Source organism: Mus musculus, chromosome 7 (genome assembly GCF_000001635.26).
Source record: "Mus musculus strain C57BL/6J chromosome 7, GRCm38.p6 C57BL/6J".
NCBI lineage: Eukaryota > Metazoa > Chordata > Mammalia > Rodentia > Muridae > Mus > Mus musculus.
In genome coordinates, this window is record NC_000073.6 from 136260920 (window position 1) to 136285292 (window position 24373).

The window sequence follows — 24373 nt, forward strand, 5'->3', positions numbered from 1 at the left end:
GGCATGTGTTGCCAGGATTCCTGATTGCTAATTGATGCAGGATGGCCCAGTCCAATATGGGCATTATCGTCCCTAGACAGCCATGCCTGGACTATATAAGAGGCAGCTGAATATGAACCTAGAGAAATCTAGAAAGCAGTGTTCCTCTATGATTTCCATCCCCACTCTTGCTTGAGTTCCTGTCCTGGGTTTTCTCAGTGATGGGCTTTTACCTGGAAATGTAAGTCAAATAAACACTTTCTTCTACAAGCTACTTTTTTGATCACGGTGCTTATCACAGTCATAGAAATAAAATTAATGCAGTGAGTTTACAAACAAGAGAATTGTGGCAACCAGGGCCCCCATGAATGACACAGGGAAATCAGAGTCACTAAAACAGCTTTCACCTCTTTTTTAGATACTACTGGGCTTCCTTCAATATACAAAGACTGACAGACTCCACACAGCAGGGAGGATAGCAAGGCTCAGGCTTGAACTCGAAACCCAAGGTCTCCTCAGACCCAGGCTTTCTCTCCTGTGCATGGATCAGCAGCGCAGGCTATGGCTGGCCTCATCTGTGTCATACCCTTATGGTTGTAATTGGTCAGGGGTTGATTGTGTTGGGAGAACTCAACCTCAGTGAGAATATCAGTGTATGGTTATGTGTTAAACCAACAGGAGACAGCCCAAACTCACCACCGTATTCACAGCTTGGTTCTGCAAAGTCGAAAAGTGTCAGATTTTATAAAGTAGACTTGCTTCAGTTGCCAGGATGTCAATCCTGCTGTGTTAGAGTTGGGTTGGCTTCCACTCTGGCTTAAGGAAGAGCCTTGGCAGTATTTTCATTACCCTTTGGGATTGTAGTGGCTTTGCCTGTGAATATAAGGGCCTTCATGCACAGAGCCATTTGTATCACCATGCATCATTAGGAAGTATGACTCACACTGAATAGACTCCTCATGGCTATTTTGTCCTTGGATTCCCATGAGTCTCTTACATAGTAGAAGAGGCACTGTGAGAGGACAGATATGTAGCTAACATGTACCTCAGCTGCAGGCTCTGGGCTGAGAACATCTGGGAACAGATTCCCAATTAAAGAGGGTTGGGCAGAAAAGTTTGATACATGGAGCCTTGTGTCTGACAGAACACCAAGCATGTTTCCTGCAATGACGGCCATTCTGGGGGTCAGACTTAGTGTTTTAACCACCAGCAAGTTATGCATCAAGTCATTTCGAAGGTTAAAGTTCATGCCACCCTAGTTCTGAGGCTGGTGAATGAGTGCCACTCTGCTATGGAGCATGGGAGCCTGACACCAGGAGCACCCAACTTTGTGATTTTGATTTGTCCTATGGGCAGTAACAATCTGCAGGCTGAAAGAGCTATGCATTTCTCTAGTTTAGAGGATTGCTAGATCTTCCTATAGAATGCCTGGCCCATGGACTGTTTTTGAATGAATGAGTGAACAAATGAATAATTAGGGTTATTACTCCTAGTGGATGCTCAATGCATTATTTTAACTAAGTACACAACTCAAAGGTTGACCAGAAAGCCTTCTTAGATTGTCAGTGAAGGCAGAATTCAAGCACAGGAGAGAGAAATGTCTCAGCATGTCACACATTTTATTGTGTTTGGCCACTACACTTGAACAGAATCCATTAAAGACCACCACGCCTGAGCCTGCCTGTGAGTTGGCAGAAAATAACTTGAAAGCCAAGGTTCCCTATGCTGGTGAAGCCAAGTTGGGTCAGCACTGCTGGCTGTTTACATAAGTCCCAGGACACCAGAGTTTCATAAGCTCCATCCGTGATCCCTTTTCACTAGAGAAAAATTCGTGACCCTGGGTATAAAAGCATATAAAATAGGTACAGTCATCAAATCTTTATTGGTTGTAAATCACGAAGAAATTTATTTTAAAACAATTCTTTGGTACACACATAATTTTACCACTTATTAAAGATGAAAGCTAATTTGCATGCTAATGAGATGATGTGCTTGTTTATTTTACATAAATAATTCAATCCTGGCTGAATATTTGATCCTGCAGGACCAAGTGCATCTTCAGTGTTCTTGGTATTTTGATTTTTACAATAATCAGTGCTGAAAACACTGTTTTGCATAAATACATAGTACAAAATGGCACAGGAATGTCTGGGGCCATTTAATAAATTCTTTGAAATTCTGTCTTAATCCTACACCAAAATTTATTGAACGCTTTTTAAAAATGGATCTCAGGTCAGCAACTCAACTCAAAGAACTTTGAAAAAATGTGTCCGGGTGTTTTGCTTGCACAGATGTGTCACATGTGTGCCCATAGAGGTTATTGGATACCTTAGGACTGGAATTAAAGATGATTGTGAGAAACAATGTGGGTACTGAGGCTTGAACCCAGGACCACTGGAAGGGAAGCCAATTCTCTTAACCTCTGAGCCATCTCTCTGTGGGCCAGTGGGCTGTGCACAGAAAGTCTGATCTCCAGTCGAGCATAGGTCTTGAACCCTGGGGTACCCAATGGGTGGTGATTTCTGCCTACTTGGGAAGGAAGGTGTTCGATAATGTCTCTTGGACCCCTGGCTCCTGTCGAAGTTACCGCCCCCATAGTTTCTGCAGGAGAGGTGTTTGACTATAAGTCACGAAGACAATGTCCCAAGCTTCTGGCATTCTGGCTAGACTCCACCCCCACAGTTACCTGACTATAGCCAGGTATGTTCTTGCCCACAGTTACCTGATAGCCCAGTCCACTATAAAAGGAGCTGCTTGGCCCTTTTTTGCTCTCTTAAATCTCTCATTTTTCTTACAATTATCTCTAGACCTCCTTTTCTCTCTCCCCCTTTCCCCCTTCTCTCCACATGGCCATGGCTGGCCTCACTCCCTCTACCTTCTCTCTTTCTCCCTGCCTTTCTACAATAAAACTCTAAAACCATAGACTGACTCTGCTCATTCAGGCCCGCTGTGTTTGAACCATGGGATAGGCTTTCCCCTAACGAGTCCTGTCTAGCCTCCTGCCGGAAGGCCTTCCTGCTCTCAAGCCACAGACCAGACCAGGGACTCTTGCCCGTGTGGGAACCATCCAGAGCCCCCTCTCCTTCTGCCCTCTCCTCCCTTCGGCCCCAGGGCTGACCAAGCCGCCCTCCAGGGCCCCCATTCTGTTCTCAGCTCTTCCGCGGTGTCCAGTGGTGTCTGGGATGCTCAAGGCTGAGAACCTGGTACCTAACACTGCCCCTTGTCCACCACCCACTGAGCTAGGGTCCAAGCTTCCAACAGGCAGATACCCACACAGAGTGGTGTGGAAAGCGTGAGGCAGTCCTTCCGCATCCGCCCACCCAGAGCACCAGAACTCTGGCGGGACACAGGTTTTCTCCCACTCCCCCTTTATCCCCCTATGCTCCCTGCCCTGCATCTCTCCATCTCCTCAAACATCAAACTTTAACATCAAACATTCTAATACAACATAGTCCAAACATATATGAACTTGACACTTCCATAGTAATTAATACCAACACCCATGTTTCCAGTGATCTATGTAAGAACAGAGTATTCTGTATATATAGTCAAAACTGCACTTCATAAAAGTGTCTCAGATCTGAGCTGTGGGTTTCAGGCAGCACTTGTTGGCCTTGTGTGGTGTGCACAGTACACACTGTGGGTTTTAGGCAGCCCTTGTTGGCCTTGTGTGGTGTGCACAGTGCTTACTGGGCTTGTCATTTGTCCAGCACCAAGACTGCAGTGACGCTTCACAAGGCAGCCTCTACTGAGTGTTGCACAAACACCTCAGGTTCACACCGTGTTGGACTTGGAATTCATTTTGGTTGTTGCCCGTTTAGAAAACTGACTCTTGCCAGCTTTGCCAGGACCCGCAGATTCAATTGCCTTCATAGAGGATTACAAAAGCTGAAGGCTCTGGGCCCTAGATTAAACCTCATTTCTAAATATGTTAAATTCAGACCACTAGCTCTGCCGGCCTTAGTAAGGCACAGTCGTCAGTCTGAGTGGAGCTATTTTCTTACTACTTTGTGTAGTGTTTCCATGTATTTATCTATTGCAAGATACAATAGACAAATGCACAGTGTGTGCTATTGTTACTAGCCCCATGTATCAATGCTGGCTTCACATATGTGCATCGTGTATGTGCACACACTGGAGTGAATATAAGGCATGTGGACGTGTCATTCAGGAGGGGTGTGGTCATGGCTTAAAATTAGGTCCAGAAGCCTAAAGAGAACTCTCTTCCAACAGGATTCCCATAACACTACAATTACGCCTTTGTGGGATTCCCCAGTCACACTGTGTGGCATGGGACGGCTGGCTGGCTGAGGTCAAGGTCCTATAAATGAAGGTATTAGCCACAGAGAGCACTTGGGCTTGCTTTCCAACCTGCTCGCTCGAGCACTAATTGGTAAGTCAGGAAGCTGCAGACCTTGTCGGAGTGAGCAAGGAAAGGAGCGTTGGGAAAGGGCAGAGCTCCCGCCCAAATCTAGGAATTCTCGGGCTTTAAATGCCACATTTCTAGTCCTTGACATATTCGAATTATCCCAGAGGCCATTTTAGTTGGTCTCCAGCTGTGAAAAAGACAACATCACATCTGTGGTGTCAGGTGGAGGCAAACACAACAGGCAAAAAAATTAATTGAAAAGTCTTGTTCAGATATTTTGTGAAGAAATTAATAACACCCTCACCTGGTGGAGAGACGGCCCATCTCAGTGTCATGTGAAGATATTTGGTACATATTTGAACAGCTTTTCATTGGAATGTGCGAAAAGAGAAAAGACTTAATTCGTAAAGATGTGAAAAACTAGACATCACTTAGTGGCGATGGTGAAGGGCAAACAGACCAAGCGTATTGAGGTCTGTGTACCGTCTGTGCAATGGACTTGCTACAATTTAATTGGAGTGGAATGTTTTCTGAGAACAGCCATGTCTACCAGAGAATAAGGAATAAAGCCAAGGGGACTGGGGACATCGGGCACACACCCCTTCCCTGGAGCCGGAGCGGAGCAGGCACTAGCCTAACTCCTGCTGAGCTTTAGTCATGATAACAGAAATTGCTGCCTGTCACTTGGTTGCTGAGGATGGGGGGTTGGAGTTGCTGCATAGAAGAAGCAAGCAAAGAAATGCCCACTGAGACTATTGAAATAATCAATTTTTCTATCAGAGGATGTGAGTATCATGTCAATTACCTTCAAATTTTTGTTCACCTGACTCCAAGCCTCTTGTAATATGCTATTTTCCAGTCTTTTAATTGTATCAGTAAAAGCGAATTTCCATCTGATATGGTAATTAAACTAAATATGTGGTAATGCATCTGATTAGGGAAGGGAAAACATAAGAGACCATCGTGATGGGGCTGGCAGGGAGTCCCCTGCCTACTCAGTCTCCTTCCCACTGCTGCCTCATCTGAGAGGTCCTCTGTAGGCCTGGCTTCAAGACTCCAGACTCTTGAACTGCCGGGCACCGAAACTCTGACTTCCTTGATGCCTCGAGAGGTGAGTTTCTGAGAGACACTTGAAGGAAATTTACCCTTTCACAAACTCTGGGCTGTCTCTAGGGGTCTCTGAGGACATGCTTCTCCCTGCAGTACAGAGGTGGGGAGGAGGTTGAAAAATCCCTGCCTCTCTGCCTCTTCTGATTTCTGGGGGGTGAGACAGCACTCTGTAGTGGCCTTCTTCATCAAATACAGAGCTTCTTCCTTGTGAGGTGAGGGCAGGTGAGGTAGATGCAGCAGGTATCCTTAGAAAGCCAGCAGATGCAAGCTAAGACTCTGCATTCTGAGGCCATCGACTGCTCTTCTGTCTCCTTCACCTTTCCTCCCTTCCTCCCAACCACCCTTCTTCCCTCCTCCCCTCCCTCCCCTGTTCTTTCAACAGAGACTCAAGTATCTTCTGCTGGCTTGTAGCTGAGAATGACCTTAAACTTATATTCCTTCTGCCTCTCCCCTCCCAAGTGCTGAGATCACAGCCATGAGCCACCATGCCCCATTTCTGTGGTACTGGAAGTGGAAGCCTGGCCCGAGCACACCAGGCAAGCACTAGACCATTTGAGCTGCATCTTCAGCCTTGGTACTTAGCTTGTCTAAGCCTAACATTTCCCATCCATGAAGTGAGAGGCAATCACCATTTCTTTGGAAGGTTGAGTGAGACAAAGAATCAATTCAAATGATCGTTTTTTTTCTGTCAGATGCTGTGGGTCTATGTCGATTACCCTCAAACTTTTCTGCACCCGACTCCAGGCCACCTGTAAAACACTATTTTCCCGTCATTTAATTATATCAGTAAAAGCGGAAAAGCCACACATCAGAAAGCCAGAGGTGTCGTGGGGCTTTGTGTCACTCACAATACACAACATAGACAGTTTTTGTTTTAAATTTCTAGCAGGGCCTGTTGGCATATATCTTTAATCCCAGCATGGGAGCAGAGGCAGGCAGATCTTTGCAAGTTCCATGCCAGTCTGATCTACATAATCAGTTTCAGGCCAGTCATGGCTTCATAGTAAGACCTGGTCTCAAAAAAAAAAAAAAAAAAAAAAAAAAAAAAAAAAAACAGAGGGAGAAAAAAAGTTGAATTTCTAAGTAAATTCAGTAATTGCTGGTTATCTTCCTCATTAAGTAAATTCTGGTGGGCATTGAAATGGAAACTAGGCACCTGAGTGGTAGGGCCTTGTCAAAAAATGAGCTGTTAAAATCACATGCAGGGCAAAGAACAAGCACGAAACTTGTGCTTCTCGTCCAAAATGGCTTGAGCATGCCCAGTTGCGAACATCCCTGGTATGTCTCTAACAATGCAATAATTCAGACAATACTTCGGGACTGTGCAATGCTCAATGAGCCAACTGGGGTGCTGAACTAAGGAGAGGGGGAACAGGAGGCCATGGGCCTTGCATGATTCAGGTAGGGGTGAAGCTGTGAGGCGTGAGATGTTTGCTAAGCACCTTAGCAGAGTGGAAACAAAGCCCCAGATACTGAGAGAAACTCCCTCCTGGAGGCTGCGAAATCAGATGAGATGAAATAGCTGGAGTCATACAAAGGCATCCAGCCAAAGGAAGGCTGCATTACAAAAGTATCTTTATGCAAGTGCATATGACAGCCGCATGAATACCAAATGAATTCATTATGATTGCTGCTATTTCCATGAATACCGGCGGAATGTGTAATGGCTGGACTCTTACCATGTTACCAGTTTCTTGAAGAAGAAGAAGAAAAAAAAAACCAAATAATGAGAAAAATTAATCTCATTACATGCTGAAGAGGTCACCTTTCAGGAAGTGTTTGGAAATATGTCCATGTTGCCACAGGGTATCTTCAGCTATGACGTCAGCTCATTTATTCCCTCCAGCTTTGTCTGGGACCCATTTCCATTGCAAAGCACCCTCAGCTGTGCCCAGCAGAGCAAGGGCCACATCTGCCATCTGAACAGGCAGGGGGGTTCTTTATGCAGATCCTCACTGCCTGGATTTCTTGCCATTGGAAGGGGTGCCTCTCCCTGAAGGTGGATCTCTGAAGGAGGCAGGCCAGGCCTTCCAGCAAAGCTTTCTTTGCCTGGTGTGGTTGTCTATCTCTCCAGGGGACAGCAAGTGACCGGCACAGAGGTGAGGCATGACACGTGGCATGGCGCTGGCTGGGCCCTGGAAGAGGATGCTCCAAAGCCTGCTTCCTTCCCCCAGGAGCTGTGTTTTTCAGTAGCACTTCAGCCAGTGGGCTTGTCGGTTGTTTGTTGTTGTGATAAAATACTCAGGCCAAAAGTGACTTGTGGAGGAAAGGGTTATTTGGTTTCTATGTCCAGATTATGGTCCACCTCGAAGGAAGTCAGGGAAGGAACTCAAGCAAGAACTATGGCGGAACCTTATTTGTTGGCTCACTCTCTGGCTTATGTCAGCTAGCTTTCTTATACAACCCAGCACCTCTTGCCTAGAGATGGTACAGCCCAGAGTGGGCTGGGCCTTCCCACATCAATCAGTAATCAAAATAGTAGCTCACAGGCCAATCTGATCTGGGCAATTCTTCAACTGAGCTACCTTCTTCACAGGTGGTTCTGGAGTGTATCAAGTGGAGCATTAAAGGTAAGGAATGTAGCTGCCTCATATGGAGAACTGAGTGCTCAGATGTGTGCCCATGTATGGTCACATGGCAGAGAGAGAGAGAGAGAAAGAGAGAGGAAGAAAAAGGAGGAGGGAAAGGAGGAAGAGGAAGAGGGAGGAAGAGGAGAGAGACAGAGAGTGGAAAGAAAGGGAAGGGAGGGAGGAGGAAGGAAGGGAAGGAGAAAGAGGAGATAGAGAGAGACAAAGATAGGAGTGGAGGGAGGGAGAAGGAGGGAGAGAGTAGAGAGAGGGAAGGAGGGAGGGGGAGGAAAGGGGAAGAGGGAGGGAAGGAGAGAAAGACAGAGAGAAAGACAGGGAAAGACTTTTTGGCTGTACATAGACTCTGTTTAGTTTCTTCTGGTTACATGGGAGAAAGGACAATGAGTGAGAACAAGTTGGAAGGGGTCACCATCCAAAAGCAGAAGTGTTGTCAGAAAGATCTAATTTCAACAGTGAAAAGGAAAGGAAAAGGCAGGCAGAGAAACTGTCCAGCCTGTGAAACATCCGAGACACACTGGGTACTAGTGACAAGAGTCTGGGGCCCTTGGGCATTTCTTTTTAAGGAGATGAGAGGCTCCTTACATGACTAGAACTTGCCAGTACCTATGTTCCCAGCCTCATCACCTGTCTGTCTCACCAGACTGCTCCATGTAGCCACCCACATCTCATAGCACCACAACCCTCTTGCCTTCAGGATCGAAAAACTCCAGGGGTTAGTCCTGTGTGATCAGAGGATGCCATGCTGAGGGGGAGGCGAGGGATGGAGAGACAGGTGGTAGGTTGCAATCCATGGGTGCCCACGATCTTCACTAATCAATGAAAGAATACTCCTGGATTTTAAGATATATGTATGGGCAGGGGGGGAAACCCCTGAAGAAGGGACTAAAGTTCAATATGTACACAGGAAGAGAAGGGACCCGGAGGCTGGAGAGCTGCAAAGTAAGCCCCAGCGGGTCAAAGGCAGAGTCATGAAGACAGAATAACCTCACTCCCAAGACCAGCCATAACAGGGGTCAATTGGAGCCCCAAGCGCAAGGACATTGTTCCAATGTTACCATCAGGAGATCTTTAGGCATCAGCTCAGACCCTCCCGTACAACACGCCGGGCCGGGGGATGGGGGGGAAAGCGAAGCTCTTGTTTTCTGAGGCATTCTGAATAACCCACTAGGTTAACACACTGATTACTTTATTCATTTGCTGGCAGACACCTATGATGGATGCACGGCTGGGAAGGCTCGAAAACTGATTCGAATGTCTCATTTTTTGGCAACTTTGAATGTCAAAATGGGAACAAGCCAAATGTTTCTAGGAAAAGCCGATTTAATCACTGGAAATGAGCTCTGGAGGGGAACTCACCTGAAACCACGCTCTATTTTTGGTGTGAACAGTGCCTTGTGGTTAGCCCTTGTTGATCTAGAATGGAAAGGAGCCCAACAGTTTTGTCACATGCTCCTCTGAGGTTGTCACCCTCTCCCAGCCCAACACAGCTGGGGTCTGAAGAGTCTACTATAGTTTTTAGAGACTTCTAGAACAAGCTCTGGTTATCACCCCTTTGCAGTAAGGCCATTCGATTTTGCTTTCAGTGTCCACAAAACTGGTGTTTCACACGTGCGCAGTTTTATCTGTCAACAGAGACTACCTGAATTTCTCTTTACTGAGCTATAAGGTTCTATTTTCTCAATATTAGTATTGCCAAGTGGTTTCTATAGCGCAGGCAAAGGCCAACATAACCAGAATCTTCCATCACCTTTTCTGCCTTCAGTGCTGGGGTGAGAATCAGCTCTGGTTCACCTCTATCCTTGGGTGGGTACCTTAGCCGTACCATGACTATTTTTGTGACCCAACACCATCCTTAACTGGAATGCAGGAGGCCCTGGCTAGCCACCCAGATGTCTGTGCCTTTTTACAGCCGCAATAGGGAGCTTCCTTCCATTGGGTTAACAAGGCTCTGCTTCTGTCGCCCGTCACAGCAATAGCCCTTCGGGGGCTGTTTGCAGCTCTCGTCTCCAGTGACTTCTTATTCACATTATATTAAATTAATGTGCACATTATACCAATGAACATTTTATATTTCTTCAATTAAAATTCCCTACCCAAATATACTGCTTTAATTGCTAGGAACACTAGGATTAAGTCAACACCCCAGTGAAGCATGGGGCTGGACACTTTTCTCTCTGGTCCTGCACAGCCATACCATTCATGTAATCTCCTATGGTGAGAGCCTAGCCTGCAAGGTGCTATACCACAGTTCCTGAGTGACAGAGGCTGGAAACCACCCCCTTCATGTCCTGTGGGCTTTAGCCGTGTTCTGTACCTAAGAATTGACTGTTGATTGTCTTCAGAGGAAAAAAAATAAAGAAACTAAAATGTTTCTTTACAAGAGCAGAAACACAGAGAAACTGGTATTGACAAGCCTTTGGATATTGCCTACCTGGTGTGTCTCATAGGAAGATGCTTAATCCACATGTCCCAGCTGGCTGGAAGAAGAAGCCAGTAGCTTTTCTCTTCTCTGAAAGCATTGGGCTCCTTTACCAGTGTCTTTTCCTGAATGACGTAATTCCACCTGGGGAAGCTTTTGCTGCTGTTGCTGCTGTTGTTGTTGTTAATATTGTTGCTCTCTGCTTGAAGATCCCTCATTCAACCTCCAAATTCAAGTGTATCTAGATGCCCTTCTCTCCTTTCAACAAGCGTGTGAAGTGTGTGTGCTCAGCTTCTGCAGGAAGTGGGAAGCAAAGCCAAACTCACACTACCTCTGTGCTTGGAGAGCTATTGGAGAGGAAAGAGGCTTAATGAGATAGGAATAAGCACGTGCAGGGGCTTTGGGAAGGAAGAGCAAAGCCCCTTCCACTGCATGGATGAAGAACTCAATGTCACAAAGAGACCGGAGCACCAGACTCTCACCCAGAGATGCTTGCATCACGCTGGCAAGCACACACACACTCAATCTGCAGCTTGAAAAGCTAAGGTCAGAAGCCAAAAGTCTGCTGGGGAATGAGAGCATTTCCACTGATGTAGCACCCCCAAACTCAGACTGCTGCCATGGGTGCACATTCTGCAGGCTTTCGGCTCTTCTCCACACACTGTGGGAACGTGCCTTCACATCCTTTACACTCTCTGGCAGAACATTAAAAAGCCAACAGCATGAGAAGCACCCTCTGCTCTATCTCCTAGGCAAAGTCAAAAAGAAAGGCAGAGTTTCCATTTATAAAGTGAACACAAACAAGTGAAGTTTATGTTGCTGGGAATGGTGAGGTGACAGTCATGGGAAGGGTGGCTCAGAGCTCCAGGCCTTGTGGAGACAAAAAGCCTCATGGGTGGTTGGGGAAAGGGTGGTTGGAGAAGGACCAGGACCTTGACTCCTCCTGCATGGTGGCCAGTGACACCTTACCCACCCCATTCTTTCAGGCTCTGGCACATTGCATTTAGCCTGACCTATTACAGGAGTCATTTAGTTTCCTATGGATGTCCTGCTACTTCTGAAGGGCCTATGGGACTCTCTAAGGCTAGACTAGGACCCGAGCCACAATAAATGCCATGGTACTTTCTACTCTTGGAAACCCAGAAGATGTTTCACTCTGGGACTGTGAGGAGCCCACACCAAGCATCCATCATTGCTCATCCTATGCAGAGCCTTGCTGTTACACATGATTGGATAGGGTGGAACTTGTCTTCATCCAGAAGCGAATCTTCTTAGAGATTCTCACAGTAAGCAGGACCAGTGTCTGCCCAACTCCCAGCTGCAGCAGCACCCCTGGTATGCACACTCAACCCAGTCTTGTAAAAGGAAAGACAGCAGGACAAATAGCCCAGGAGCTCCAGTGGTCCAGCTCAGCTTTCCAAGTCAGTAGGCTCAAGCACAAAAAGGAGCCTGAGGAGCATCCCTCTGTAAGGATAAAGTCCGCCCAGATGGTAAGAGGCAGGAGGCTGAGAACTGACCACAGACAAAACAAGAAGAAAGCCACAGCCAAGAACTAGTGGGTCCAGGATAAGGCCAGAGGCTGCATTCAGGGAGGGTTGGGAGAACACAGCTGTGCTAACTGAATCTGCAACAGGATTCATTCTTGCATTTTAATGGCAAGACCGCACCCACATGGCACCACTGAGCGGTGCATTACTTTGTGTCAGGTGGCCTGCGGGGCCCTGATGGTGTAGAGTTCAGCCATCCTGGACACATAACCTCACAGAGCAGCTGAGCAACGAAGGCATCTAAGCTGAGCATGACTGGTAAGACTCCTACGACAGTGGCCACCTGGCCAAGAGAACTATTGCTGGACATCTAGTCAATCTGTCCTTAAAAGTCACTGCCCCCCTTATCTTAGCACATTTGTTATCATTGCTAGTACATGACTCCTTCTCTAGCTGCTCTGATCTAAGTGGCTCCCAGCCATGAATTGACTTGATGCTCTTAACAACACTTCTTCCAAGTCTTCATTACTATGTCCATTTTACAGAGAGGAATACTGAGATACTGGTTTAAGTACCTTGCTCAAGGACACACAGATTATAACAGCCTGAGACAGACAGCTGCCAGTGCTTCTTCTGTTCATGCCCCCCCTCCCCAAGTGGCCTGGAGTTACTGGGACTAAGACTCACGTTTTGCTGGCTTTCAGGTACTCTCACTGTGTATGCTTACCTCCTCGGCATTATGAGAGAGGTCACTGCAGAGGGAGCTGTATCTGAGCAAGGACCTTCCCTGCTATTGCCCAGCAGGTACTCCTTGTTGTCCTTGAGGGCCTGTGTATCAGGAGACTAGCAGAGCCTTGCACTTAAAGCTGTTTTCCATTTGGGGGCTTCCTATATTTAGCAAGCTTAAGTATATTTAGGTTTAAAATTTTTTCCTATTCAATAATTAACACAGACTATACAAAACTCTGTATCCCACAAGGTGTTTGACACAGTATCGTGCCCTCATCACTGATGAATCTAGAGCACTCCAGGCTGCACTAGAGTTCTAAACTTTCCTTGTATGTTCACTTGATGGTTGAACTTCCTCTCTTGTTTTCAATGCAGCCAACTCATTATTCTTTTCACCTAAGTCTTAACTGGACCCTTTAAAATGTAAATCGTCTCCACTGATTGAAAAGGGAAATGCTTTACAATTTTTGTTCTAATTTGCCATCTGAAACTGGCATATGATTTTAAGCAGCCGCTACTGTGCTTGTTGAAGATGCTGCAACTGGTGGAGGTCACCATGGTGATATTCTTCATACTGATGGAGGTCACCATGGAGACGATGCTTCACTTTGTTGAATATATGACAATACCAGCTACCGGTGAAGGTGTAGATACTTCCTATTGGCCAAGCTCATCAAGGTAAAGATGTTTCTTTTCATTGGTGAAACTCATTGTGGTGGCTTGAATAAGAAATGTCCCCTATAAGTGCATAAGCACTTGGTGCCCAGTTGGTGGCACTCTTTGGGAAGGTTTAGAAGGTAAGGCTGTGCTGGAGGAAGTTCAGAGCAAAAGTAAACTTTGAGATGAAAAGCCTTTAGCCTCCGGGCGTGGTGGCACACACCTTTAATCCCAGCACTCGGGAGGCAGAGGCAGGCGGATTTCTGAGTTCAAGGCCAGCCTGGGACTACAGAGTGAGTTCCAGGACAGCCAGGGCTACACAGAGAAACCCTGTCTCGAAAAACAGAAAAAAAAAAAAAAAGAAAAAAGAAAAAGAAAGAAAAAGAAAAAGAAAAAGAAAAGAAAAGAAAAAGAAAAAGAAAAGAAAAGAAAAGAAAAGCCTTTAGCCATTTCCAGTTTCCTCTCTCTGCTTCCTGCTTACCGGCAAGGATGCAAGCTCCCAGCTTCCAGCTCCAGCTGCCTTGCCTGACACCTGCTGCTATGATGTCCCCATCATTATAGACTCTAAACTTCTGGAATCATAAACCAAGATACACTCTTCTACCAGTTGCCTTACTCATGGTGTTTTATCACAGCAACAGAAAAGTCGCTAAGACAATCCCCAAGGTGGTGATGATAACTCCTGTTGGTCAAAATCACCATGTTGATAAAGTTGCTTTTCACTGGCGAAGATCACCGTAGGGATATTCTTTTATCAAAGACAGAAATAGTTGCTAAAGAAAAAAAAAGTGAAGATAACCTTCCTGTAGAGTAAGAGATGAAATCCCAGGATCCATGGGAGAAAGTATGGCAAATGTTAGGAGGGTTTGCTCACACAGGCCTTATGATGGAAAAGCCACGTGTGTCTCTCATTCATCCGCATTAACACCAAACCCAAATAGAGATTGTGCTCCTCTTGGCAGGTGGGAATACTGCAAGTGCTAGGACGCAACCAAGTGGCACGTGTATCAGAGTAATTGCTGCAGACAGATGATTTGCAGGCTCCCGAGCAGACCCCAAACCGTCCCACCCACGGTAGACCATTTTGGAATCCTTTGGCTCCTGTCTTCTCTGGGTCCCCTCTGATTATGTTTTTTCATCCTAAAAGCTTTCCCCTGGGAAGCAGGGCTGTCTGAAACAATCAAGAATGGTTAATAACCCTAGTAGATGCTTCCTACGTGTTGACAGGAGAGCCAGTCAAATGTCCCTGTGTAATCGCTCAGGTAATTTGGTGTCAGAGCTTTAGTAATTTCTACAAGTGTCTTCATGCGAGGCCCAGGAGCTGCTTTTGTTTTTGACGATATGCAAAATAAAATTAGACAATTCTTAAAGGTCCATTATGCTATAAAGTGTTCTCATCTTCGGGCTTCCGTGTTTTTATTTTAATCAAATAATTTAAGAGGATTAAAAACGACAGCGTTAATAGCCAGTTGGTTTCTATTTGTTCTAGAAACAGACACTAATTGCTTGTGTCAGTTTACCTCACTGTTACCCAGCGCTTAACTTTCTCATCAGGCAAAGCCAGCAGTCCCAGCCGCTGGGCGAAGGAGGGGCTGGAGAGAGGAAAGCTGGAGGAGATAAGGAGAGAGAGGCTGAGGGGATATTAATTAGCTCTCCTGTACTACACTGTATTTTAATTAATCTGACAGATTTTTTCAAAAATGGAATTGACTTTTTGCCATTCTTCTACCGAGTGAGCACTTTTCCTTGTCACCGAGCAGGTCAATTGTACCCGTGCTCTCTGCTGTCCCTGCATTGATCTCATGTCTTCCTACAGGCTCTGCTGTGTGCCTGCAGAACGCAGGGACTGCCTTCCCAGCTGCCTCTGCGCAGCCAGAACCTTCCACTGAGAAGCCAGGCGCTTCTACATGGTAGAGCTGAGCCAAGAACTTCAGACGTAACCAACGCACAGGACAAGCTCTGGGGACCGTGTCTCCTGAACGCACACGACACAAGCTGAGGGGAGCCACTCCTTAGAAACAATTAAACAGGAATATTACAGGATTCAGTATCCCTCTTTGGGAACTGGTGGACCCGTCACCCCCAAATGAAATCAGCACTTCTCAAAGTGTCCTGTATTTATGGTAGCACTAGCCACAGTAGCCAGGATACAAAAAAAAAAAAAAAAAAAAAGAAAAAAGAAAAAAGAAAAAAGAAAGAAAGAAAGAAAGACTTGTGAATGGCTAAAGTTTGATACACACCTCTAGAGAGAGGGGGAGAGAGAGAGCCTTAAAAATTAAAAATGAATTTTAAGGAATTATATCACATTCTAAACATGTGTAACAAACAAACAAAAAGGAGGATGTTTCTTTGACCTTGTGGTTGTTTTATAGGCTCCTCATCAGAACACCTTATATCCTTAGCTGAGGTTCCTATGTTCCCCAGAAACCATAAGCCCCCTTAACTTTGCTCTGATTTTTCTGACTGCTTTCTACACTTACTGATAGTAGCACAACACCTTAGAAACCTGGATCTTGATGACATCTGCACACAGCTTAAAGAGAATATTGGCTTCAACATGCCACAATTTAGACATATTTGGGGCTGGCCATCTAGAAATGGACTTTGGACTTGAAATTCCCAGAACCCTCAGCAACACAGCGTCCCTCCACTCTGATCCACATGCTGTGGTCCAGGCGTAAGGTAGTGTGTCTGAGAGAACACTGTGAGGGACTCGGTCAGCTCACTGGACTCGGCTTCTCATACTGTCTAAATGTGAGCTCGGTGCTGGGTCTGTGTCCTGATGACGCCACAGCCACTTCCTGTTGTGCAAAAACCAAGCTATCAAGTTTGAACTGCTTTGAACTGCCATCTTGAATATAGAGAAATGGAGCACAGACGCTGGCCTGGTGCCCCCTTCTCCCAGTGTGAAGAAATGGACGTCTGACTAGCAAGTTCCCTCTCAAATGTAAGTACTGCAGTAATTTCTTTCCCCCTTTGCTGTAGTAAGACATCCTGGCAAAAGCAACTTCAGGGAGAAAGTGTTTATTTGAGCTCATGGTTGGAGGATACAGTCCATCATAGTGGTGGGTTGCAGACTTTGATTTTTCAAAACCTATGTTTAATAAGGGTTCTTAAATGTTTTAACCTCCCTTCTAGTCCACCACCCACCAGAGGTAGTGGAAAAGAAAGGATAGAGGGAAGTGGAGAGGATACAGCTGTCTAGACATGTCCTCTGGAGCACATCGAATCTGCACTGTCAGGACATCAGAAGCTCAGTTCACACAAGCCAGCAGTGGCAGCTCCATCCGGAAGCAGAGAGTCTCTGCTTTATGCTGTTTAGAAGTAGCTCCTTGGAGGCAATTTCAATCTCCAATTGTCAGGATACCGGCAGCCCAGTTCAGTAGTGTCAGGATAGCAATCACGAATCAGTAGTGGTGGCATGGCCTACCAGAGACAGTCAGGCCTCCTCAGAATTGGCAGGAGTCAGCAGGAGTGGCCAGAACCAGAGGGGACACCAGGAGAAATTCTCTGCTCTGCCTCTCTCAACTGAAGTGAAGGTCAATGAAGACAAAGACATGAGACCAATGAAGAAGTGTTGCAAAGTTGTCACTGTCCATTGAGTCCTATTTAAACTCCCTCCAAATATCACATCTTTTCCCATGAGCCTTGCCTCAGCAAAACACCACTTAAGTCTGTCTTAGCAGAACTCCACTTGAGTCTGTCTTAGCAAAACTGTGACATATCCAGAAACTTCCACTTCACTTTGCCAATTTGACCCAAGTCTGCAGAAGCAGCAAGAAGCCACCAGAACACCACTAGAAAATTTTTGGTACATTTCTCTCTATGAACTCACAACAAAAGATGACCAATAAACAATGGTAAGGCATACCAATACAATCCAACATCCTCCACTGTCTGTTGGGTTATATTTGTATTCCTTCTAAACATCATGTGTCCTTCATGTGTCTGCTTTAGGAAAACATTATTTCATCTGTGTGCCCCAGTAAAACATCATTTGACATAACCGACTTTCTAAAGAAACCAGAAGTTTCCCCTTCTGTGGGTGGGGAAGACAAGGAAGCAGGAGCCTGGGTCAGCTGGCCACATCACATGGGCAGTTGGGAAGCAGAGAGAGAGGAATGTTGGTACTCAGCTGGTGTTTTCCCCTACCCAGGGAATGAAGGTACCATCCACTTTGAGAATGGATCTTTCCAACTCAGTCAACTAATCTAGAGAATCCCTCCTAGGTACTCCCAGAGACTATCCTAATCTAGACAATTCCTCATAGGTGTTTCTTGGAGACTTGTCCCATAAGGGATTCCAGTTCTCAAATTGGCCATCACTAACTATCACAAGAACCAGCCATTCACTATGTCCTCTTTCCAGTCAGATGATAGACTCTCTAAATGACTGCACATAGGCTCTGGGGAATGAACAGACCAGACAGTAGACTATAAGGCGCCAGCCACATCCCTTTCCCTCTCATTCCAGCAGTTCTCGAGACAGGAACGTCCCTGTCCATGTTTTCCTGGCCATTTCTTCTAAGCAGCTGCTGACTTTGTGGAGGCTGTGTCATGCTTAGCCTCTCCTCCCTCCAACTCCAGGAGACCCACTGTGTGATAAACAACTGTCTTACACATAAGCCCGAGAGACCTAACTTCTGGGTTCTCTAAAGACAGTAAAGCAAAGGTACCTTCTGGATCATTCCATCTTACTCCAAAGCAAGACCATCTTATAGTCTGAGAAAATGTGTATGACAAAGTAACTCTCAGAAACATCCCAATGCATGAAGGATCTTCTGAGGACTCAGCCCAGGGTACAGGCCTGGAATTTTGGCTCACGATTGAAAGCCTGGCTGCCCTGGGGACTGCTCCTTTGAGCATAGTCCCTGCTGTAACCAGAGCCCAGGAAAGGTACTATGCGGCACTGGGCAACATGCTTCAGCCTATAGAGTATGTGGTTTTACAGCATACAATGCATGTGTATCTCTGCCCACAGTGCAGCATCTCGCTCGGGCTGTCTTGACTGGTTCATGAGAGGCACCTGTTAGAGTTTTAAGAATTTGTGAGCCAGTCATTAAATACAGCTGCTATTAAATATTAAGCCACTTATACTTAAAATTACAAAGTTATATGATTAAAAAAAAGCAACCAGGGCCCCCAAACAAATCACTTTCTAATGATTTTATTGGATTTTTGTGCTCTTGAGGCTAATTACACCAATTTTGCCTGTAGTGTAAAAAGATGGTAGATTGGTGTGTTACCTGGTGGCAATACTGATGCTGCTGAAATTAGCAGATACCATAATTCAGGGCTCAGAGAGCTGGTATTAAACCAGAATCCTATCTCCCTGGCTGTGCAATAATTCTGGTTGCAGAGATCTTTGGAAAGTACTTGGAAAGGGTTGCATCACTCACACCCTTTCTGAACTCTGTAGCCCGTCCACATCTGTCAGCTTATGTCCCTTCATTCCTGTCTGTGGGAAGCAAGAGTCTCATCATTCTGAGATTTCCTCCTCTTTAAATACATTCAGCCCTGTGCAGAATTATCTCATGTAATGGGCTTCTTCTCCATACTGCAATTATTAATGTCGGGCAGAGGTCCTGCACTTCTTGGCAAGCCTCAAGTTCACAGGAATAAATCATGATAAAGTGGGTTAACTCTGGAGGGTCGGCTGATGTTTTCAATTTAGCCAGTGTAGAAATGGAGTTTGAATCAAACAAGAGGGGAAAAAACTTATGTCCAGTTAACAGGCTGGGCTAAAACTGGACCCATTAGCAAACTCTGAAGCCAAGATACTCCAGCCTAGAACTAAGGATGAGCACCGTGCTAATGAGGAGTCTTCGTTTGCAGCAGGAACACCAGTGATCCTGTGATTCTGTCCTGAACACTGTAGATGGCTAAGTGTGCTTTCTTTCACTTATCTGTGGGCTTGCAGTCCCCAACTGGAGCTTGTGATCAGAAAGAAGTACCAAGTTAGGCTTTTTTGGAGATCGTTTCCAAGGTGCAACATTGCAGAAGAACCTTCTAGATCTCTTCTTCTGAGAGTGCAAGGCATATAGAAAACACTCTTTAAGTAGATGTGTCAAAGTTTCCGAACATGCCAGATCGCTTTTTCATTTTACTCCTGCTGACTTTAGTGCTTTCAGCTGATCCCACCTCTGTTCCTTGCTAGTGCCTACCCCTCGGGTCACGGCTCACAGCTCATGGCTCTCTGCTTCTTTCCTCACAGTTTCAAGACTCCCATAGTAAGAAAAGAAGAAAGCCAGATGGTTCCAGTTTTGTTTGTGGAAGCAACCACAGAGGACTCACACTGAGCCCAGCTGCCTCTTCACCCTTGCAGGTTTCTGTGGGTTGTACCTGTTCCTCTTGGTTCTCCATTGTTCCTTGTCCATCAGTGGGTAGACAAACGTCAATTATTTCTGGTAAGAGGAAAAGAAGACTAACATTCAGAAAGCCGTGCTGAGGGGACATCCCAGAGTATCTCAACCATGGTGGAGTGCATTTTGAGGAAATGATAGACGATCTGGATGAGGAAGGCAAGCAGGTTATAGGCACTATGTGGGTGCTGCTAGGATTCCAAATGAGCTACACACACATACACACACACACACACACACACACACACACACCCCTTCATACCTGTGATTTGTGCACATACAGCCTGTGTAAGTTCCTCAGAAGTCAAAGTTGAAAGCATCCATCTGTACTGTCCCGAGGCCACAATCGTACCCTTGTCATTGATAGTCCTTGTCACAGTGTCTTATGATGTCTTCCTGGGTCAAAATTTCATTTTTCTCAGAGTATAATCTGATGAACAGTTTCTATGTTTTCCTATATTTTCTTCTGGGTTGACCAAATAATACTCACAACATTTTTCTTCCTATGAATCATATTCATCTGTGTGGCTGTGACAGTCAAGGGGCAGCGCCCATGCTATAGCCAGTGCCCAAGCTGTTGAGTAGAGACTCCAGGAGGCTGAGTCTCTGGGGTTGGCAATAGACTATAGGCACATGAACTTTTCAAATCAGTGAAGCACAGGTAGAAGTTATACCTGCCACTCCCGAGCAGGTATGATTAGAGTAGTCAGGGGCCTCTGGCTTGCCTCTTTTTCTTCTGCTAGAATACTGGCAGACTCCACAACTATATTGCCAGCTATCTGAGGTCTGTAGGGAAAGCAGTCTAGAGACTGTCAGCAGCTGGACAAAGCATGCTGGTTAGTTCAAAGTTCTTGTGTTTTGTGAGCATTATATTTTCATTGTTTGGTGCATCTTAGTGTGTCTAGATGGGCTATTGCAGGCAAGCTTGGGGAGAGTGAGAGATAGGCTCCATCCTGGGTATCTCTCATGCCTATCCCTTGCTCAAATGATGGCTGCCAGTGCTAGCCCACGTCACTAGGTGTGATGTGGAATGGATGAGATTGTGGCTACTGATAGGACATCAGTATGAAACCCTGTCCTATGTGGCTTTTCCTGGAGATATGTGAAGAGTCATTTACTTATTCTAGAAAGCAGCCCGCATACTAAAGAAACTACCCCACCTGCGTAAATGCCCTAAGCTGATGTGTTTACTGGTGTTAACTTGAAGAAATATAGGTGACTCAAAAGCAGCTCTATCACAAAAACTCCTACCTAAGCACAGGTGATGACTTACACATGCAACTTTGCTGAAGTGTAACCCATTGTCAGCCTTCCACTTCCTGGATCTTCAACCACTTCCCAAGTCTATGCACAGCTGGGGGCAGGAAGAGCACAGAAGGAGTCTTACGTGAGGGTCTGGTGACACTCCATTCTGCTGAGAGTGGATAGTAACAGTTCCAGCATCACTATCACAGACCCAATGATTACTAACCCCTGCATTGTTCTCTTACTTTGAATTTTAAAAATTATATTCCATTTTCTCATTTGTGTGTGTGTGTGTGTGTGTGTGTGTGTGTGTGTGTGTAGGCATCTACATTATATTGGTTGCTTTTCCTGTTGCTGTGATAAAATACCATGACCAACTTATGGCAAAGAGTTTATGTGGGCTTACAGTTCCAAAAGGTTAAGAGTCCGTTGTGGCAGGGAGGTATGGCCACAGGACATCTCCATCAGACAGCTGAGAGATCATATCTCAACCTCAAGGCATGAAGTGGTAGAGAGAACTGTAAATTGGCAAGGCCATGTACTCTCAAACCCCATGCCCAGTAAGACCTCCCAAAACAGCGCCACCAGCTAGGCACCAAGTACTTAAAACCTGACTCCTACAGGAGACATTTCTCATTCAAACTACCACGTGTGGACCACAGCACTTGTGTGGAGGTCAAGAACAGTGTGTGAGACATGATTCTTCTCCTTCTACCATACACACAAATCAGGAATGGAACTCAGATCATCAGGCATGGTGGCAGCTGTCTTTAAATTTTCTATGGAGCTGAGGATGCCCTTGAATTCCTCATCCTCCAATCTCTACCCACCAAGTGCTAGGATTATAGGCATGGACAACCATGCCTAGCTTTATTGTTGAATAGTATGATTTCTGATTCTTTCATGGAATTATTTTTCAATAGTGTTATTTTTAACACTTGCAGACATTCTAAAACGTAGAGCGAAGAAGGTGCTTAGTCATCATGCAAGTGTTGAATATGGAAGCTGGTTCCAGAGTTTAGCTGTTATCAATCGTGCTGCATGCAGTTAGTATCTGTGTACTTGCAGCTTCACGTAATTGCATGAATATTTCTACTGGCAAGTTCCCTGGGAAGTTCTTGCTGATAAGATGTGTACAGCATGAATTATGACACTGGCTGCTTATGGCTCTCTATGGATGCTCTAGCAAGAGCATGCACTAACTTACAGGGAATGTGTAAAGTAGCTTACTGCTCCCCACCCTTGCTCTCTCTTGCCCAACAGGACACTGGATTGGTTCAAAAGAGTGCCTCTTCATTGTGGTAGTTGCAGTACACTCCCTCCTTTGGAGTCAAGAGTAAGCCCATGGACTGAAGGTGCAGTTTGGAAGTAGATCTCTACTTTAATTATATACAATATCCTGTACTCTGTTCCCAGGACCATATAAAAACATATCCGCACTGAAACAAAGACATGTCCCTGTAGTCCCAACTACTAAGAAGGCTGAGGCAGAAGGATTGTGAGTTCAAAGACAACTTGGGATAGAGAGTGAGTTCAAGGACAACGTGGGCAACTTAGCATGGTCTCGTCTTCAAACAAAAATAAAATTAAGTGTGAGGGTTGAGGCCTAGTGGTGTAGAAACCTGGGTGCCAACCCTGCTACCACAAAGAATAGACCCACATTGTTCTTGTTAGTGAATGTTATCTCTTTTCTTTCCCTTTCTTCTTCATTTTCTTTTCACATTTATTTTTATACCTTTTCCAAAGTTTCTCACAACCTATTCTTTTCTGTATCTCCTAGTATTCCAGTTTTGTACATCACATAACTGTACCTATATTTCTTGTACATTGAGTACCATTTAATGACTCTTTCCACCAAATCTATTTTTTTATGCTTTAAAAGTACTTAGAATTATGTATTTGACATGTGTAAGTGTTTTGCCCACGTGTGTGTCTGTGCTCCATGTGCGTACAGTACGCACAAAGTCCAGAAGGGGGCGTCAGGTCATCTGGAACTGGAATTACAAATGCTTGTGTGCTGCCACGTCAATGCTTAGAACCGAACCTTTGTCAGTTCCAAGAGCAGCCAGTGCCTGTTGAAGTAGCTCAGTCCCTGTTTCTTTTTCTTTAGAATCTGAAGTTGCTGTGTCAGCAAAGTTGGGTATTTATTTATTTATTTATTTATCTTGCTCTTTCCTCTTTCTCAATCTTTATATGGATATATTAGGATTCCCTTTTTCTTTAACTGTTTGAAATCTTTAGAATTCAAATATACTACCTTTTTTTATCCCTTTTTTAAAATCACAGCTTTCATTTGCCTTTCAAAATGCTACACATGGCTAATTCTAATTTTTCTTCCCCAAAATATGTTAATTATTCATATATATGTATATGAATATTCTTCTGCAAGAAGAGCAAATGCTCTTAACTGATAAGCCATCTCTGTAGCCCTTAGAAAAAAATCTTTATTCTTCTTTAATAGTAATACATAAAACACATGAAAGTTTTTGAATCCCATTATCAGAAAGTCATTGTCGTTAGCTGTGGTTGCTTGACAGCACTTTTGTTCATCGCTGCTTCTCTTATCTCGTGTTTGTCTTTATCAAATTCACACTTTCATGTTTCTGGAGAGCATGCTTGAAGATCATTTACAAAAGAACATTTTTTTGGTCTTTAAAAGTGGAAGGTGTATTTCTGTTGTCTCCAGTTCTGAACAACCATCTAGATAAGTGCAGAATTCACAGCACACAGTTATTATCTTTTGGCCCATGTTGCTCCCTCATTTCTAGTACCCTTTTCTTTTTGTTAGAGCTTTTATTGCTATGCCAAAAATACCATGCCCCCAAAGCAAGTTGGGTGTGAAAGGGTGTGTTGGGCTTACACTTACGTCCACGGCACTGTGCATCGTTGAAGGACAGGAACCAAATCAAGGCATGGTTCTGGGGGCAGCCAGGAGCTGATGCAGGAGCCATGAACCCAGAACCACTCACCCAGGAATGCACCTCCCACAATGGGCTGATCCCTCCCCAATTGATCAGTAATTGAGAAAAAACCTTACAGCTGTACCTCATGTGGCATTTCCTCAATTGTGTGTCCTTCCTCTCTGATGACTCTAGCTTGTGTCAAGTTGACACACAAAACCAGCCAGTATACCCCACTACAAAGTGGGATTAACATTCCAGCCCCATCTTATCTGCATTGATGATATTTGCCTAGTTCTGTCTTACTTTATACTCATATTTTTAGTACGTTCTTTTTATCCATGTACTTTAGATAGGAATCTATGACAATTGGGTTGGTATGTGTCATGTATGTACTTTATGGTCTTTAACATAATGAACTAAGTATTTTTTTAATGACAATAATGTGCCTCAAGTGATCATAGCACACGGCTGAACTGTCCAAGGTCAGCCAATGGATTGACCATTTCTAAATATGTGTTCAAAAACA

At 45.0% G+C, this 24373-nt stretch overlaps 1 long non-coding RNA gene across 1 annotated transcript in view; it reads left to right on the forward strand.

The window, feature by feature from the left end:
- Positions 1–7404: 7404 nt before the first annotated feature.
- C030029H02Rik (RIKEN cDNA C030029H02 gene) overlaps positions 7405–24373 on the forward strand; it is a 50188-nt gene continuing 33219 nt past the window's right edge. The window contains exons 1-3 of the long non-coding RNA NR_102277.1: positions 7405–7557; positions 15155–16285; positions 19552–19744. This is a non-coding gene — a long non-coding RNA (RIKEN cDNA C030029H02 gene). The remainder of the gene's footprint in view (positions 7558–15154; positions 16286–19551; positions 19745–24373) is intronic.